The following is a 16,639-nucleotide window of genomic DNA, read 5'->3' on the forward strand; positions in this document are numbered from 1 at the left end:
GCCGGTCCTGGGTTGGGTTTCTTCCGAAGTCCGACGGGAGGAAGGTGTGAGGACACCCACCCCTCGGGATCCTCCTCTGTCCACTCGAGGGAACCAAGAGCGCGCCGGCAGCCAAGGACCCTGCTTTGGGGGCCTGGGAACAACTTCCAACAGGTCTCTCGGGCTGGGCAGCTGGCAGGACCCAGGCCTGGCAGGACCCAGCGGGCGGCACTCAGCGGCAGGCTGGGCACAGGGGCCAGAAGGAGCTGACGGACACCACGTGACCCTGGGCGGGCGCAGCCCTGAGGCCACCGGCCTGACCGCGGGAAAGGAGAGCTCTGTGCTCATTTATCCATTCATTCACTCAGTAAATGTCGACCGAGTACTGGGTACTTTGCCAGGCAGTGGGGACCTAGAGAGGGCCGGACCGGAGTCCCTCACGGAGGCGTCATTACCTGGGGACGCAGACAAAAGTACGTGAACACACACATGAACTTCAAAACGAAGGCGATCGACAAAACGGCCTGACCGCGGGAAAGGAGAGCTCTGTGCTCGTTTATCCATTCATTCACTCAGTAAATGTCGACCGAGTACTGGGTACTTTGCCAGACAGTGGGGACCTACAGAGGGCCGGACCGGAGTCCCTCACGGAGGCGTCATTAGCTGGGGACGCAGACAAAAGTACGTGAACACACACATGAACTTCAAAACGAAGGCGATCGACAAAGGGATGAGACAAAAGCCGGATGAAGGCGAGAAGTTTGGACAGGAGGGCTGGGGAGGGAACTGAGTGGGGAAAGAGCCGGTCCTAAAGAGCTGGGGAAGAGAGTTCTGGATGGATGGAAGCGGAGAAGAAGAGCAAAGGCCAGGGCTGGGAGTGGGGTTGGGGAAACTGGAGCCGCAAGCAGGTGTGAGGGAGGGAAGTGGAAGAGCCCGGGGTGTGGTCACCAAGAGAGCGGATTGAACTCGGGTCCTTCCGCTTGTGAGGCAGGCACCAAAATGCTGAGCTAAACCCCCGACCCCTAGAGAGCTTTGTTCTTGGTGTCTTTGTCTGTGAGAGCAGAGGCCAGTGTGGGGCAGATCCTGGGTTGCACGGGGTCAGCCCAGATGGCAACCGGAAGGGGCCTTGCCATTTCCAGCCAATCAAATCGGTACCTGGTTTCTACTCCAGTTGCTGCTGTGGACAGTCTGTGCCCCAGGCTGTCTGCCACCCATACTAGAGGCTGCTGGCCACATCCCCTGCCCGGGGAGATATTTACAGAAACAGAAAGGAGTACACCAAGGAATTTTGGACAGGGGAAAAGTCATTTGAAGGTTAAAAGGAGCTCGGTGGAAATTGCCAGCAAAGTGGCAGAAAATGTAGTCTATTGCTGGGTCCCTGGTGCCTAGGACAGCACCTGGTCTGTGCTTTGGCAGACAAATTGGAGCTCTGCACGTCACGACTATTCTAGTAACTGCCTTCATGATTTTCGTGCTGCCTGCTTCCTGCTCCTACTATTACTCACTAAATATTTTCCTTCAAGTTGCCTTACTTTTCTACTTAAATGAGAATGAAAATTTTTTTTTTTTTTTTTTTTGGTACCAGAGATCGAACTCGGGTCCTTGCGCTTGCGAGGCAGGTGGCAGAACCACTGAGCTGACTCCCCGGCTAAATCAATTTATTTTAAAAGGAAACACTTGGTGTTATCACTAGAACTAAAAAAAACAAAGAACACATGCCACCAATCAACGTGAACGAGAAAAAATAATTACAATGAAAACAAAACCACGTTATTAAAGCCTACCTGTTACAAGAATAAAAAGATAAGCCACAGACTGGGAGAAAATATTTGCAAATCACATTTTTGACAAAAGGCTGACTAGTATCCAGAATATATAAAGAACCATCCAAACCCATTAATAAAATCCATTTTTTTATTATTTTTTGTTTGTTTGGTTTGCGGTTCTAAGGATTGAAACCAGAGCTTTCACAGTGAGTTATATTCCCACTCCTCTTTTAAAAAATTTTATCATAAGACATTGTCTCCTTAAATCACTAAATGCCCTAAGCTGGGCTTGAACTTGGAATCCTCCTGCCTCAGCCTCCAAGTGTGCTGGGATCACAGTTTCAGTGACAGCAGAGGCCAATGTGGGGCTGATCTTGGGTTGCATGGGGTCAGCCCAGATGGCAACCAGAAGTGGCTTGGGCCACCACACCTGCTGAAGCCAGTTTCTTTAATAGGCGAAAAGATTGAACATCATTAGGAAAGTGGGAATTAAAGCCACGGTGAGATACCACTATCTACCTATGTGATTTGTTTCTATGTGATTTGGTCTCACTCTGTGGCCCAGTCTGGCCTTGAACTCCCAATTCTCCAGTCTCAGCCTCCCCAGTGCTAAGACTACACGTGTGCACCACCACACCCAGCTGTACACATCTATTCGAATGGATGAAGTTTTTTTAAAAAAGCAAAAGCCTGGGAACACCAGTGTCAGGGAGAACATTTATACACGCTGCTTAAGGGGTTGAAAGCACAATAGAGGCAGCTAAGAGAAACAGTTCCACAATGAAACAGTTTGCAAAGGTTTTTAATGCCTTCATTCATAATTGCAAAAAACAACTGGAAACAGCCTAAATATCCCTCAGCGAGGGTCTGGATACACACACTGTGGCCCATCCATACAATGGAGTACTACGTGGCGATGAAAAAGAGCCATCTAGTGACACACACAGTGGTGTGTACCCACCTCAAAACCATCCTGTGGAGGAGGAACCAGGCTCAACACGCTGAGATTCCCACAGCTGCTGCTCTGGAAAAGCAAATTTATAGTAACAGAAAACAGACCAGAGAGAAAGACTGAACACCTGAAACCCATACGGGGATTCTGAAGGTGGGGCTCTGAGAGCAGGGGTCTGGGGAAAGTGGCTCTGTGGTTTGCCTGTGGATTGCCCGGCTCTGAGCTCCTGCAGATCTGCACAGGGTGCTAGAAATCAGCCAGGCACACCGAGGGGACCAAGCCTGGGGCTGCTCTTTTCACAGCAGAGTTTAGCAAGTACTACGATGGCTATAGATTTGCCGCAGGAATTATTCCTGCTACAGGACCCGGATCGATCTTACACTGTGTCGGGGGACCCTGAAGTGATTCTGTGTGGCACTCATGGTGCCCAGGACCGAATAAGGAGCATATGTAGGGGTCCAGGATGGCACTGTGAGGCCTCAGCCAGGGCCGGGGGTAGGACAGGCTCGGCTCTAGACAGAGGCGCATCACTGAGCTGTGGTTGTCGGGCAGCGGTGGGCTCGGTGCCGTTTTCACCAGTGTCCTCTGTCACCCTGCACAAGTCTGGGACACAGCCTTCCAGCGTGCGATCACCCTTCCAAACCTTCACGTTGTGGTTCCATGTGCTTTCTCCCACCCCGGCCACCTGCCAGATTCCTAAGCTCTTCCTCTTCTCCCTGCTTCGGGACACCTCCCTGGAAATGGTTGCTTTGTGTTCCCTGTCAGGCTATTTCCTCTACCTGCAATCTCTCCCCTTCCCCTGTGCCATGGGTCAGTCAGAAACTTCTGTGTGCAAGCGATAAAAACCCAGGCCAAACTCTTTCCTGCCAAAAACAGGAAATGTAGTGGCTTATGAAACTAGATAGGCCAAGAGTGTGTGATCTCAGGTATGGCTGGATCCAGGCATGCAGACCCTGTCCAGCTCTGAGCTGGTTTCTTGAGCAGTTTTCCCTTGCTCACCGTCAACCTGAAGGGAAACGGCATCTCCTCAAACATCCCAGCACCAAAGCCCCACGGTAGAATCTCATTGCGCAAACTTAGTCACATGACCACTCCTGACCCAATCACTACAGCAAAACATGTGCGCCCCTGGAGACAGGAGGCCTGGGCATCCCCCAAACCTCAAGGGCTGCAGGAAATGAAGGGGTCCACAGTGTCCCCTTCCACCAGCGAACTAGTTCGCCTCACACGTCATGTGACTACAGGCCAATCCCTTCCCCTCTGGGCCTCATACTCCTCCTCTGCAAAATGGGATGGTGGCTGTTTAAATTCCAGCATTCCAGAATTCTGGGACAGCTTCCAGAGCTGGAGGCTGCTCCTAAATCCCAGGAACCTTCCGGTACTTCTGCGGACGGAAGTGGAGAGTCAGCCAGAGCCTTTCCCGGCCCCTGGCCCGGGAACATGCTTAGAAGACGACAATTGGGTCCCTTTGGCCGAAATTCCACTCCTGTGGAGGCCTTGCCAAGGAAAACAAGCCCAAGGACCGGGCACTAAAGGTGAGTGTACTTGATGCGTCTTAAGATGACAAATTATTTACACAGGTGTTGGGGCCGTCCCTTTGCACCCTGCTTTCTTTTCTTCTTCTTCCTCCCCTTTCCAGATTCTTTCCCCCAAGGGTGCTGACAGGTGTGCGGGGGTGGGGATGGCTCTGGAGATCTGCCCAGAGCGAGCCCACAAACCTGAGGCGAAGGAGGGCAGGTGGTAGGGACAGGGCGTCTGCACCAAAGGCTTCTGGAGTCCCCACCTACCCGCTGCCCAGGGACACCATGAGCCTCACGTCTTCGGATTTCAAACTACCTGAGTCTTTCAAGTAACCCATGTCCAGTGCCTGCTGTGTCCTCCAGGGGGAATGGGGGACCAGAGAGGTGGAAAACAACTCCCAGCTGACTTGGAGCTGGCAAAGAATGAAGCGAGGGAAGCCGTTGTTTCTTAAGCACCTACTGTTTACTGGACACTGCTGAGCTCTGGGAGCGCACTGTCAATCAGACAGATAAAGTCTGCCTGTGGTGTCAAGAACAACACAAAGAAGAAAAAGAGTGAGAAGCCTGCATCCCTTTGTTAGGAAGAAGAAAGCAGAGTGAGGGATGGTGGGGTGCTCTCTACGCTGAGGGGGTGATGTTTAAGCCCAAAAAGATGAGAAGGTACCAGCCCTGGGGAGATAGGAAGGCAGGACATTCCAGGTAGATGGTGCTGCACATACAAAGGCCCTGAGGTAGGAAGGGGCTTGGTGAGTTCAGGGAACAGTGAGGAGCTCAGTGTGGCCAAGCAAGGAGACGGCGAGGAGGCAGATCATAGGCAGGTCCCATGCGTTATGCTCAGGACAAAATTATAAGAAATTATAAGGTGGGCATAGCAGCCTCACTTTACCAAGGAGGAAACGGGCCCAGCAGAGGGCAAGGGCATGTCCCAGGATTCCATCCCTTCCACTGGCTTGGAATCATGCCCCTGTGCCTCTGGGAGGCAGGAGGTGGGGAGCAAAGCCCCAGGGCCTTCCAGGATCTCTCCTGAGCTCTGATCAGGTGAAGGGCACTGGCCCGCTGCTGCTTCCTGTGGGAAGAAAGCAGAGGTTAGTTAGCTGCTGAGTCACAGGGAACAACAGGCTCTCAGGCCACAATGGGCTCTGCCTCAGTTTACCTACCCTTAAAGTGGGTTTAATGATATGTCTGCCTCGAGTGTGGACTTCAGAGGGTTGCTGTGAGGGTTAATTACTGCCTGGCAGCTGCAGGCCCTGATGAAAGGTGCAGGAAGTGGGTGCCATTAACCAGGCAGGTAATTACCCCTGCGGGCAAGGGGGCAGGGGTCCCAGCCGGAGATGCCTCTGGGTCGGGTTCAACCCCAGGCCAGTTCTTCCCCAGATTGAGGCTGGAGGTGGGGTCCGACATGCCTTGAACATTCCTCTTTGACCCCCAAACTGGGCTCAAGACCCCCAGCACTAGGCGAGAGCTAGTGATGTGTGAGTATGCAGAAACCACACAGCCCCAGGTTCAAATCCCATTCTGAGCCAAGCATGGCAGCACACATCTGCCATCCCAGCTACTTGGGAGGCTGAGACAGGAGGATCACAAGTTCAAGGCCAGCCTGGGCAATTTAACAAGACCCCGTCTCAATTAAATTACAAATCCTGGCTCTGCCTCTCCTCAGTGGTGGACCTGGGCAGCACACCCCACCCCGAGCCTCCGTTGCTTCGTCTGTAGGATGGGGCTCAGGACCTGGCCTGTCCCCCAGGACGCGGTGGCGGGTTCTCACTCACGTGTGTGGGCACCGCTCTGCCTCATCTTGCTGACTGCACCCCTGTGAAGCCACGAGGGACACAGCCACCCCCATTCTCAGCTGTCAGCTGTCCTGGCCTCCACAGTCTGAAGGAAGGCGGTGAAGAGGGCTTTTTCTATAGGAAAAAAACAAAGGATTTTTAGGTCCTCCTCAGGGGACACTGCTTAAGCCTAGGGCTCCAACTGCCCTTGGGAGCCACCACGGCCCGGAGCCGACACCGGCAGCTCCTGAGCCTTGACTCCCACAGCCCCTAACACGTGTGCACAGGTACATGCGCTTCTGACCTCAGTCCAGCTGGGAACACAAGGCCTGCTCCCAGTGGCCTCTTCCAGGGCTGGGGTGGGTCTTGAAGCCACAGCCCCCTCCGCTTCCAGTCCCTCCAGCAGGGGTGACTGCCCATCTGAGGGGCAGGAGAGGCAGGGAGGCCTTACTCAGACACCGCACCCGAAGTCCTCTGGGTCCCCCACCTTGGGGTGTGAGTCACAGCCCAGAGTCCCCGCTGCAGCCTGGGCACAGGGTCCCTGGGGAACAAGGCTTCCACTGTGAGCAGCAGGCGGGAAGAGACGGCCCTTGCCAGGCAGCCTCGTAACCTCAGGTCGCCTGGAGGCCACATGCAGCCCCTCCGTCGAGGGCACTTGCGGAGGGATCTTTCGCTCGAAGCCCCATCTCGGGTGCCAGTGGCCTCCCCTGTTCGTCCAGGCATCCTGGGGGTACACCTGGTTCCCTCAGTCACCCCAGCCCCATGCTGTGTGTCCTGCAGATCCCTGATCACTCAGGAAAATGACCTTAAATTCCCAATTCCCTCAAGTAGAACTCAGGCTCAATGCAAAATTTTTTGTTTTGTTCACCGCTGTGTCTCCGGGACCCAGTAGCACGGTCGGAACGTAGTGGTGCTCGATAAAGGTTTGAGATGGAATGAAGACGTTTTTAGAAGATAAGCGTAAACCTCGTCGCGGTGTCCCGGGCGACAGCGTCCGAGGCCTGTCCGAGCTCTGCAGGTGCTCCGAGTGACGTCAGAGCGACGTCACGCACCAGGCACTTCCTGTGCTGAGCCCGGTCCCCGCCGTGACCCCGGGAGCTCAGTCCCACGACTGCCCCATTCTCCAGGCGGGGACACTGAGGCTTAGAGTTACAGTTAGGTTCTCTTCCGGGTCACCAGCCGTTTGGTGACAGCCGCGACTGATGTGAGGGGCCCCCTTGATCCCTGACCTGCACCCCCGGGCCACAGCCCCAGGGCTCCTAGAACCCGCCCACACCAGATGGGGCAGCCCAGAGAGGGTGTGCATCCTGCCCGCGCCTCCCAGCGTGTCCTCAGCCCAGGGGGACGATCCCTGGCTGCCACTGGGCCCATCGAGGGAGAGCAGGCTTGGCAGGCGTCCTGTGTGGGGACGCCAGGCAGCCGGGAGTTTCTCTCCCTGGACTTACTGTACATGATTCAGCGCCAGCCCCGGTTGTGAAATCTGGGAATCTTGCGGGCAGCCAGGCCCGAGGGATGGCTGTCTGGGAAAGGGAGGCCGGGAAGGGGTTAAGGGGGGAGGAGGGCAGAGGCCTGGGGAGGCGACCGGCCAGGTCAGCCGCTAGGAGGGCACCACTAGCCCTGGGCTGTGACATCACAGCGCCCGGCCAGCCCAGCCCCCACTTCCTTGTCTCCCTGGGCAGCGTCCCAGCCCTGCCCGCTGTCCTCTCCTGGGAAGCAGAAAGGACAGTACCGGTTTCCCTGCTGGGAGTACAGGAGGCGTGGGGGGGAGGCACAAACATTACTTTGCATACAGGAGGCACTTAATGAAGAGTAGCAGTGATGGGTTTCAGCCAAGAGATAATCCCTAGGCGAGCCAGGCAGACAGGCAGCTCTCACAGTGACAGAAGAGTTTGAGATCTGAAGAGGGAAGGGAAGGTTACCCCAGGCACGGCCACAATATCCCAACATGTTCATAACACTTGTGCAGCTCATCCTCCACTCTTCGTCAGAAGGACACATGCTCCAGCGGGGCGTGGTGGCGCAGGCCTGTCATCCCAGCCCTCGGGAGGCTGAGGCAGGAGGATCGCTGCTTGTTTGAGGCCAGCCTGGGCTGCACAGTGAGTTCAAGGCCAGTCTGGGATACATAGTAAGACCCTGTCTCAAAAAGCAAAAAAAAAAGATAGACACATGCTCTGGTCTGTTGCTGTCTGGAGGCCTGGGATTTTCTCCCTCATCTCATTAATTTACTGTTAGAGTAAACCCAAAGGGCATTTGTTTGACTAGAAGAATCACAAAGATTTCTTCAGACCGTTCATAGATCATTGATGACTGGATGGTTTTGAATGAAGTAAATTCTGCATTTGAAAGCTTGAAAATAAAAATCCCAGGGTGTGTGTTCCACTCCGGGCTGTTGACGCGCCTTAGATGTGGGTCATCCTGACAGCCGCTCTTCCAAAACAGCTCGTGGCTGCCCCATCTCACAGATAAGGAAACCGAGGCACAGGCAGGGAAGGGGCACCTTAGCCACAAGGCAGGCCCCCAACAGTGATGATCACAGCTGGCCTGATGAGCCGCTGAGTCCCTCACACCCAGGAGGCAGCACTGTTACTCTCCCCTTCCACTGAGGAAAGTGGCCCAGAGAGGTTAAGTAACTTGTCCTGATCGCACAGCTGGGGAGCAGCAGAGTCAGATTTGAACCAGGCTGTCTTGTCTCCGATCAGAGCCAGATGGAGACGCACAGAGGGTGCTGAGGTAACTCCAGAGTAACCAATGGCAGTGCCCAGCTGAGGGCATCATTTCCCCAAGACCTCACTGGCATCCGCCCAGGGCTGGCCTGGCACAGCTGGGCAAACACATGCGGCCACAGCCCCCAGATGTGTGGTCCCCAAGAGCACAGTGCACCGCGTGGAGGTCCTCGTCTGCTGGCTTTACAAAGCAGAGAAGCCAAAGCCCAGAGATGGCATGTGACCTACCCAAGGTCACACAGCAGGCCAGTCTGTCATCAGACAGAGATGGGGGGCGGGGGCGGAAGAGGTCTCCCGGCCCTCATTTTTCCAACTCTAGCTGAGGTCCAGCTGGGCTGTGTGTGGGGAGGGAGGGACATCCCTGGCAGAGGGAACAGCACTGGCAAAGGAGGGACCACATGTGGCATGCAGCTAGGCCAGGGCCTTAGGGCAATAACCAGGGCCCTGCATTTGGGGCTAAGGAGTTTGGGATTGTGGGGTGGTGACAGAGAGCCAGAATTTATAGCAAGGGAGGAACAAGATCACCAAACAAAGGCCAACTGTCACAACTCCCTCCATCCTCAGTGCTCCTGGCCTAGCTGCACTCATAGCCAAAGAGGTCCCAAGAAAACCTAGTCAGGCCACATCCCTCCTCTGCTCAGAACCCTCCATGGCTCCTACGTCCTACAAAACAAAAGCCAAAATCCTTGTAACAGCACACAAGGTCCTACACCAATTATAGCAAGGGAGGAACAAGATCACCAAACAAAGGCCAACTGTCACAGCCGCCTCCCTCCATCCTCAGTGCTCCTGGCCTAGCTGCACTCATAGCCAAAGAGGTCCCAAGAAAACCTAGTCAGGCCACATCCCTCCTCTGCTCAGAACCCTCCATGGCTCCTACGTCCTACAAAACAAAAGCCAAAATCCTTGTAACAGCACACAAGGTCCTACACCATCATCTCCACACTCCTACCTCCCTCTCCCTCCCTCACTTTGCCCCCACTACACTGACATTATCTGCACCCCAGATAAGCCTTCCACACACCTGCCACAGGGCCTTTGCACTTGCCATTCATGCCTGGAACATTCTGTTACCATGGCTCCATCCCTCACCTCCTGCAGATCATGGCTCAGATGTTACCTGCTCACTAAGGCTGTCCCTACTTGCCTGTTTCAACCCCCTCTCCCTTTTCTGCCTTATTTCTCTGCATAACACCAACCCATGCCATATATAGCTTATTTATCTTGTTTATTGACATCTTGCCATCTTTGAAAGTGTGAGCTCCATGGGACAGAGACCTCTGACCACTTAATGCCTGCTGTGTCCCCAGCACCGACTCATAGGAAGTGCTCAGCAAATATCTATTCAATAAATGGATTTCTTTTTCCTCAGAAAAATGTGGCGAGGGCTTGTCTGGGACTGGGCTTGTCATGATTTTTCCTCTGGGATCCGAATAGAGAAGTGACTTGCCCGGGGTCACCAGCTCCCAAACGAGAGGTCAGTTTCGCCCCAGAATCTGATTTTTGTCTCTGCTCCAGCTGACCTGCTGGGGTTGGGTATCACATCTGCCACTTATCAGGGATCTGCGCAGGAGGCTGCTCCTGGGGTCTCTCCTTAAACTAGAGCTCAGAGAGGTTAGGTGACCCACCCTGGTCACACAGCCTCTCCCGGTGAGAACACAGGTGTTCCCGTCTCTGTTTTTCAGGCTGTTCTGCCATGTTCCTCTGCCCTCGACTTCCCCACCCATCAGCCAATACCAGTGCTGTCAGGGCAGGGGCCTGCCATTCCCCAGCCTGCCCCCCCAGCCCCTGGTGCCTTGGGGCTGAGCCCGGGGTGTGGCCAGGCCCAGCTGTGGTCCTGAGCAGATGAACATCTGCTGCCCACAGGGCCCCCAGGGTGTGGTGCTGGGCCTTAGGGCTGAGAGGCAGCTGCTGTCCGAGACACGGGGGTCAGGCTCAGACTGCAGCTGGCCGAGGCAGTCACAGGCAACAGGGAGGTGGGTCGGCACCCTCGCCTCAGGGAAAGGGCCCCGGCGGTGTGGCCTTCTAGGAACTGGGAGCCGTGAACACAGGCTCGTGGCTCACGGGGAAACGCTTTACTCCACTCGGTCACAGCGCTCACATTTGGCCAAGCCAAGCCCTGGGGTCGGCAGGAGCCACTCACTTGGGATGTGGCCCCATCGGTCACTCCCACCCACGGGTTGAGCTTCCCTTCACACGGCTCCAGCTGGACAGAGGGGAGAAGGGCCCGGGCGGGGGGCCACGGCCTCAGGTCCCGCAGGGACGCCGCTGTAAAAAAAAAGAGACCCCGTGTCCCCCTCCAGCCCCCGGCCAGTGAGCCTCGCCCTAGCCCGCGCCTTGTCTCCCAGGACGCACGTTCAGGCGGGAAACCACAGCCTGGGGACACCTGACCAGCGCCTGCAGAGTGCACAGAGGAATGGGCTTAGCCCTCAGCTAGCCCGCTTCACTCAGCAACCCCTCCGCCCTCGCAGGGTTTGCTGAGTGTTTCTCGTGCTCCATTTTCCGAGACGGCCCCCATCCAGTTGGCGGCCGCAGCCTCTGGCCCTGGGTCCACCTGCTCCCCACGTGAGCTCAGATCCTTCCCCAGACCACTGCTTTGCCTCGATTTCCCCTCTCAGAGCAGATCCATCACTGTCCACAACCCACAGCCAAAAGCCAGGAGACTGTCTTCCCTGCCTCCAGCACCTCCAGCCCCTTGGTCATCGGGGCCTGGGGGAGTCTCGCCAGATCCCGCTGCCTCTGGCCCCCTCTGAACCGCCATCGCCTTCCCGTGGGTGACCACAGGGTCCCTGCTTTGGCGCAGCACCTAGTGACACTGTCAGGAGCTCCCCTCGCCTTCCCCGGGAAGTCAAAGCCCCAGGCACCTCACACCTCCCCTGTCCAGGGCAGGACGCTCTTTCTCACCTGAGCCTCTGCAGACCGCGACTTCTGCCCAGCGCCACCTGTTACCCCATCTGTGTCACTCAGGACTCCACCTGGGGGCCATGGGTTTCCTAAACCCTCCTGAGCCCCTACATCTGCTTTAGGTGCACCCTGAGGTCCTACAGCTTCCCCCTGGCCATTGCACATTAGAAATGAGATTCTAAATAAAATCTGTCCCACTCCGAGCGTTGTACACTGGGCACTGAGAGGCCGCTGTCTTCCCCCAGAGCCTTCTCCCCGGCAGGCACAGGAGCTGCGGAAATCTGCCAGTGAACTCACAGGAAGCCCAGTCCCCTTCAGCCGCCTTCACCCCTGGGCCTGGGCTCCTCCCCGAGCCCAAGGCTCCAGGACTGGAAGGAAACTCATCACCCTGACAGGAACTGCTCACCTAGGTCTGCAGGTGGCTCCTAGACATAATGACCGCTGCTCCCACAAAACCGGGGATGACGCTCGGTGTGTATGGGCTGTTCCTTGAGAAATGATTCATTGCGCTCACCAAACTTCCAAACTCCAAAGTCTCGATAAACTGCTCATCAAGACGGGGTGCAGAGGGGCCGGGGGTTTGGCTCAGTGGTTCTGCGGCCCGCCTTGCGAGCGCAAGGACCTGAGTTCGATCCCCGGTGCCAAAGAAGGGGGTGCAGAGATGTATTCACTCAGCCATCCACCCGCCCTCCCGTCCACCCACCTGCCCCTGTGTTCGCCTACGCAGTCTCTCGTGTCTTCGCTCTTGACATCACCGATCCATCCAGTGACTTCTCCCTCTGTGTCTGTTCATCTAGCTGCACGTTAACTCGTCCGTCATGTCGCCTATTCGTGCATTCACTTGGCCACATGCTTCTGTACTCACCGTCAGTAACTCACGGTTCTCACCCACAAACTCAGCCGCACCTGCCACTCACAACTCACCGTCTCCCACTCCTTTCCTTGTCCGACCGTGCAGCTCCCCTCTGGCTATCTACTGACTTAGCCGCTCTTTTCTTTGTCCACTTCCTTCACTCGATTCTGCCTTCCTTTCACCCATCCACCCACGTCACTAACGCATCCGTCCGACCGTCCGCCCAGCTGGCGAATCGTCCCCGACTCTTCCCTGCCAAGTCCTCCCCGCCCGCTCTGGTCCCCACACCAGATCCCGGGTGAATCACGCCGGACCCGCCCTGGAGGAGCTCACAGGCAAGTGGTGGCAACAGGTAGGTTACAGCCCAGCGTGGAAAACATGACACGGTCAGAGGGGGCTCTGGGCAGCACCTTCCCAGAAAGAGGCTCCGCGCCTTGGCGCCTTAGAGGAGGCTCCCGGGGGAGGCGGCACCCAAGCCGGACTCTGAGGGGCGGGCGAGCACGCAGCCCAGAGGGTGACTCAGACACCGTCCCCGGATGGGGTGTTACAGGCGCTACAGGCCTGTAGCAAACATAGAGGTTGTTAAATCTGCAGTTCCCAGACTCCTCCGACCGGGAAGTTTCTCTCCTCATCCCCCCATTAACATCCCTGAGAATCTGTCCTGGTCCTTCAGATGCCTACCGGGGAATTATTGGTCTGACCCAAACTCCGTGTCTCCAGAACAAGAAAGCAAAATTCCCCGAAATGGTCTCTGCCCCTGCTAACTTCCCACTGTAAGGTAAGAAGTGTCCCACGTGTGTCCAGGACCCAGTTCGTGACCCCCAGAGCTGAGCACTGCGCTCGGCACACAGTGGGTGCTCAATAAATATCGAAAGGCTATTGCTGCACGGGTCACTCCAAATGATCCCTGGCCTCTAAGTTTCCCTCTCCCCAGTGACCCCCATGTGACCTCGGCCAATGCACAGCTCCCAGCCTCAGTTTTCAGCCTGGAAATGGGCCAGGATCGCGTCAGCAAAGCTGGGCACAGGAGGCCGCACGCATTGAGGCTGCAGGCCGTGTCTCGAACGCAGCTCCTCAGTCTCCGCTGGGTGAGACCCCAGCCTGGGCTGGGAACCTGGAGGCCTCTGGGTACACTGAGCCCTGGAGGCCAAGGCCAGCACCTGAGTAATTGCGGGCGCTTCTGCCCAGCCTGATGGGGCATGAACTGGAAATTCCCTGTAATATTCACTAATTAAACGATTCCTCCCTCCGCCGCCGCCTCCTCCTCCTCCTCCTGCTCCTCCTCGTCCTCCTCCTTCTCCTCCTCTTCCTCTCCCTTACTCAGCTCCAGCACCTCCAGAAACCGCTCAAAGGAGTTGGACTGGTTTGGGGAGGGCTGGGCAGCCACTTCCCTTCCAGCCGCCCACCTGCCACCCTCCAGAGCCGGGCACTGGGCAGCTGGGAACTTGGCCAGCCTTAGCCCAGACCAGATAAAGGCACTCTGAGCACCACCTCGGCCAGCCGGGTGGACCTGGACCCGAGTCCCTCGGAGATGGCCAGGGCCACCAGGTCCTTCTCCCGCACCCGCCTCTGAGCCAACCTCTGACTCCTCTCTGCCTGCTCCTCCCCATACCGCCTCCTTCCCGGCAGGCAGTTGGCATTTATTAGGCACCTCCTGTATGCCCCGCCTCAGCTGGGTGCCGGGGCAGAGAGGTGGGTAAGACAGGTGCTCCTGCTCCTCGGGGCTCACCCGGGGAGGGATGCATAAAAGGCCAGGGCAGCGATGACACAGACTCTCAGACTCACGATGTGGAGGTAGAGAAGGCCAAGCAAGCATCCACTGGACGATTCCACTCAGACACCACGCTGGAGGGGACCCCAGGGCTGCTGGGAGAGGGAGCGGGCGGTGGGGCAGGAGCAGTGGGATCCAGAAGGACGCAGCACACCTTTGGACGACTCTGTGTTTGCGATCTCCGCAGTGCTGGGGCTTTGCGTGTCACTGCTCTGCCGTCTCTGGGCTGAAAGAGAAGACTGTGAGCAGGCAGAGGGGATCAGGGAGGGCTGCCGGGAGGAGGCGGCTGCTGAGCAAGGCCTGGAAGGTGAAAATGAGTTGCACAGGGAAAGGAGAAAGTGATGCTAAAGGCTTGTGGCCTGAGATCGAATCCTGACTCCTCTGCCTTCACACACTCTGTGGCTCTGGATAAGGGACTTGTCCTCTTTGAAACTCAGTTTCTTCGTCTGTAAAATGGATCCCACTGCAGAGCTGGCAGGAGATGTGACCCATGGGAAGCACGAGCGAGACTTGCCATCTGACAGTCGCAGCTCTCCACATGCCTGAGGCGGGAGGATCGTGGGGAGGAGTCTCTGGTCACCACAGAGGGCAGAGGACAGCACTGGGCGGCCGCGGCCTCAGCAGCAGCCTCCCACGGACTGGGGCACCCAGGAAGACTGGCAGCAGGGGCTTCATGGTCAAGGCCACTTCATTTATTATTTCTTTCTTTAAAATTACTGCTGCCAGGCGTGGTGGCGCACGCCTGTAATCCCAGCACTCGGGAGGCTGAGGCAGGAGGATCGCTGTGAGTTCCAGACCAGCCTGGGCTACACAGTGAGTTCCAGGTCAGTCTCAACTACATAGTGAGACCCTGGCTCAAAAAGCGAAAAAATAAATAAATAAATATAAATAAATAAATAAATTTACTGCTGGGGAAAGTGAGGCCTGCACCGAGGATTGGACAGAGGTCCTGTGTAATCATGGGGCTAGAAGGGAGTGGTTTCTCACCCACACCAACCCCTCTGCACCTCCTCCTGTAAGCTCACGAGGGCTGTTATCAGAATTTCCTTGCACGCCTCCAGCAATGGGGAACTCGCTACCTGGCTGTTGGGCAGTTCTTCCTGCCCAGTGCCAGGAAGAGCAGCCTCCCGGCCATCCCCACCTCCCCTCTCTGCGCAGCCCAGAAACTACTCGCTACCCTGGCCAGTGTCCGGTGGGAGGAGCCAGCTTCGGACAAAGGAGGAAGTGGGAAGGGGTCTGCGTGCTGACTTTGGGCCCTGCCATCAGCTCCCTGCCACGAGGCCAGGGATGTGCTACCTCTGTGGGCGTCACGGAGGGCAGGATGACGGCTCCACTCTCCCAGCTCCGGGCAGCAGCCTGGGCGCCTCGGGTGCCTGGGGCTGGAGCAGGCATGGGGTGCAGCAGCCCCGCCCTCCACTCCCACCTGGGGGCCAGGGTCGACCCCAGGGCAGGCGGTGGGCCAGGCCCTGTCTGGGGATAAAGGCAGGCGCCCCAGGGTGCAGCCAGTTTAATAACAGGCTCCAGGATCCAGGGGGTTTGAACTCAGGCAAATGGGTTCAAACACAAATTGAGCAGCCCACGTTCCTGTCTGCACCTCTGACAGCTCCCACAGCGCACGGCCCAGCCCTGGTGCTCCTTGACCCCATCCCCCCCCCACCGCAGAGTCCCGTCTTTGTCACAGGCCCCAGGACCAGCTCCACAGTGCTGACCTGGGTCATGCAGCCAGGCCCTGCCCTGGACACCCATTCCCACTCCTCACTGCCTCCTCAACAGGGCTTCAAACCTCCCAAGCTGGGCCCTGTCTCAGGGCCTTTGCACCTTCCGTTCTTCCTGCCCAGAACTCTTTTCTCCAGTTCTGGGTCTGGTGGGTGACCCTCCAGACTCCATGTCAAGGCCACACTCTCAGTGGGGCCCTCTTGACTCCACCCTATTTCTGTCTTTGTGTCTCTCTTTCCCCTGCCTTATTTTTCTATCAAAACTTCAATGGGATATGGGGATATCTGTTCCCTAATTTGCTGCCTGTCTCTTTCAGGATTGGGAACTCTTTCTATTTTTACACTTTATGTTTAACTGACAGCACTGTGCACATTTCTGGAGAGCAGTGTGCTATTTCAATGTACACAACAATGAGTGAGGAGGTCAGGGTCCCTGGCATGCCACTGCCTCAAACGGTTATCATTTCTGTGTGGGGAACACACAGTCCTCTCCTAGCTGTTTTGAATGCACAGTTCCGAGCTGTCCACGACGCTGCCTCCATGACGACATCACCAGGCTCAGTGGGCACAGCCGGACCTGCCCTCAGAGCGGATGAACCAACCCAACCCAGTGGATGCTCATGGGCGGCGTCTCCGGGGACCTCTCGCCTCCCCGCCACCCCGTCCCGCACACCTGCGCACCCCCCA

The 16,639-nt window shown here is 56.7% G+C and overlaps 1 long non-coding RNA gene across 3 annotated transcripts in view; it reads right to left on the reverse strand.

Annotated features, from left to right (window-relative positions):
• Nucleotides 1-2,789: 2,789 nt before the first annotated feature.
• The window catches only part of LOC104858119, a 16,394-nt gene continuing 2,544 nt past the window's right edge, over nucleotides 2,790-16,639 (reverse strand). Inside the window, exons 2-5 of one of the 3 annotated variants that reach the window (XR_779068.3) lie at nucleotides 14,252-14,463; nucleotides 5,987-6,121; nucleotides 5,375-5,464; nucleotides 2,791-5,283 (exon numbers count right to left, since the gene is read on the reverse strand). This is a non-coding gene — a long non-coding RNA (uncharacterized LOC104858119). Of the gene's footprint in view, nucleotides 5,284-5,374; nucleotides 5,465-5,986; nucleotides 6,122-14,195; nucleotides 14,464-16,639 lie in introns of all 3 variants that reach the window. The other 2 variants (XR_002025165.2, XR_779066.3) reach the window with 2 other exon arrangements.

This window comes from Fukomys damarensis, unplaced genomic scaffold (assembly GCF_012274545.1).
Source record: "Fukomys damarensis isolate Sample0158 unplaced genomic scaffold, DMR_v1.0_HiC HiC_scaffold_22, whole genome shotgun sequence".
Lineage (NCBI taxonomy): Eukaryota > Metazoa > Chordata > Mammalia > Rodentia > Bathyergidae > Fukomys > Fukomys damarensis.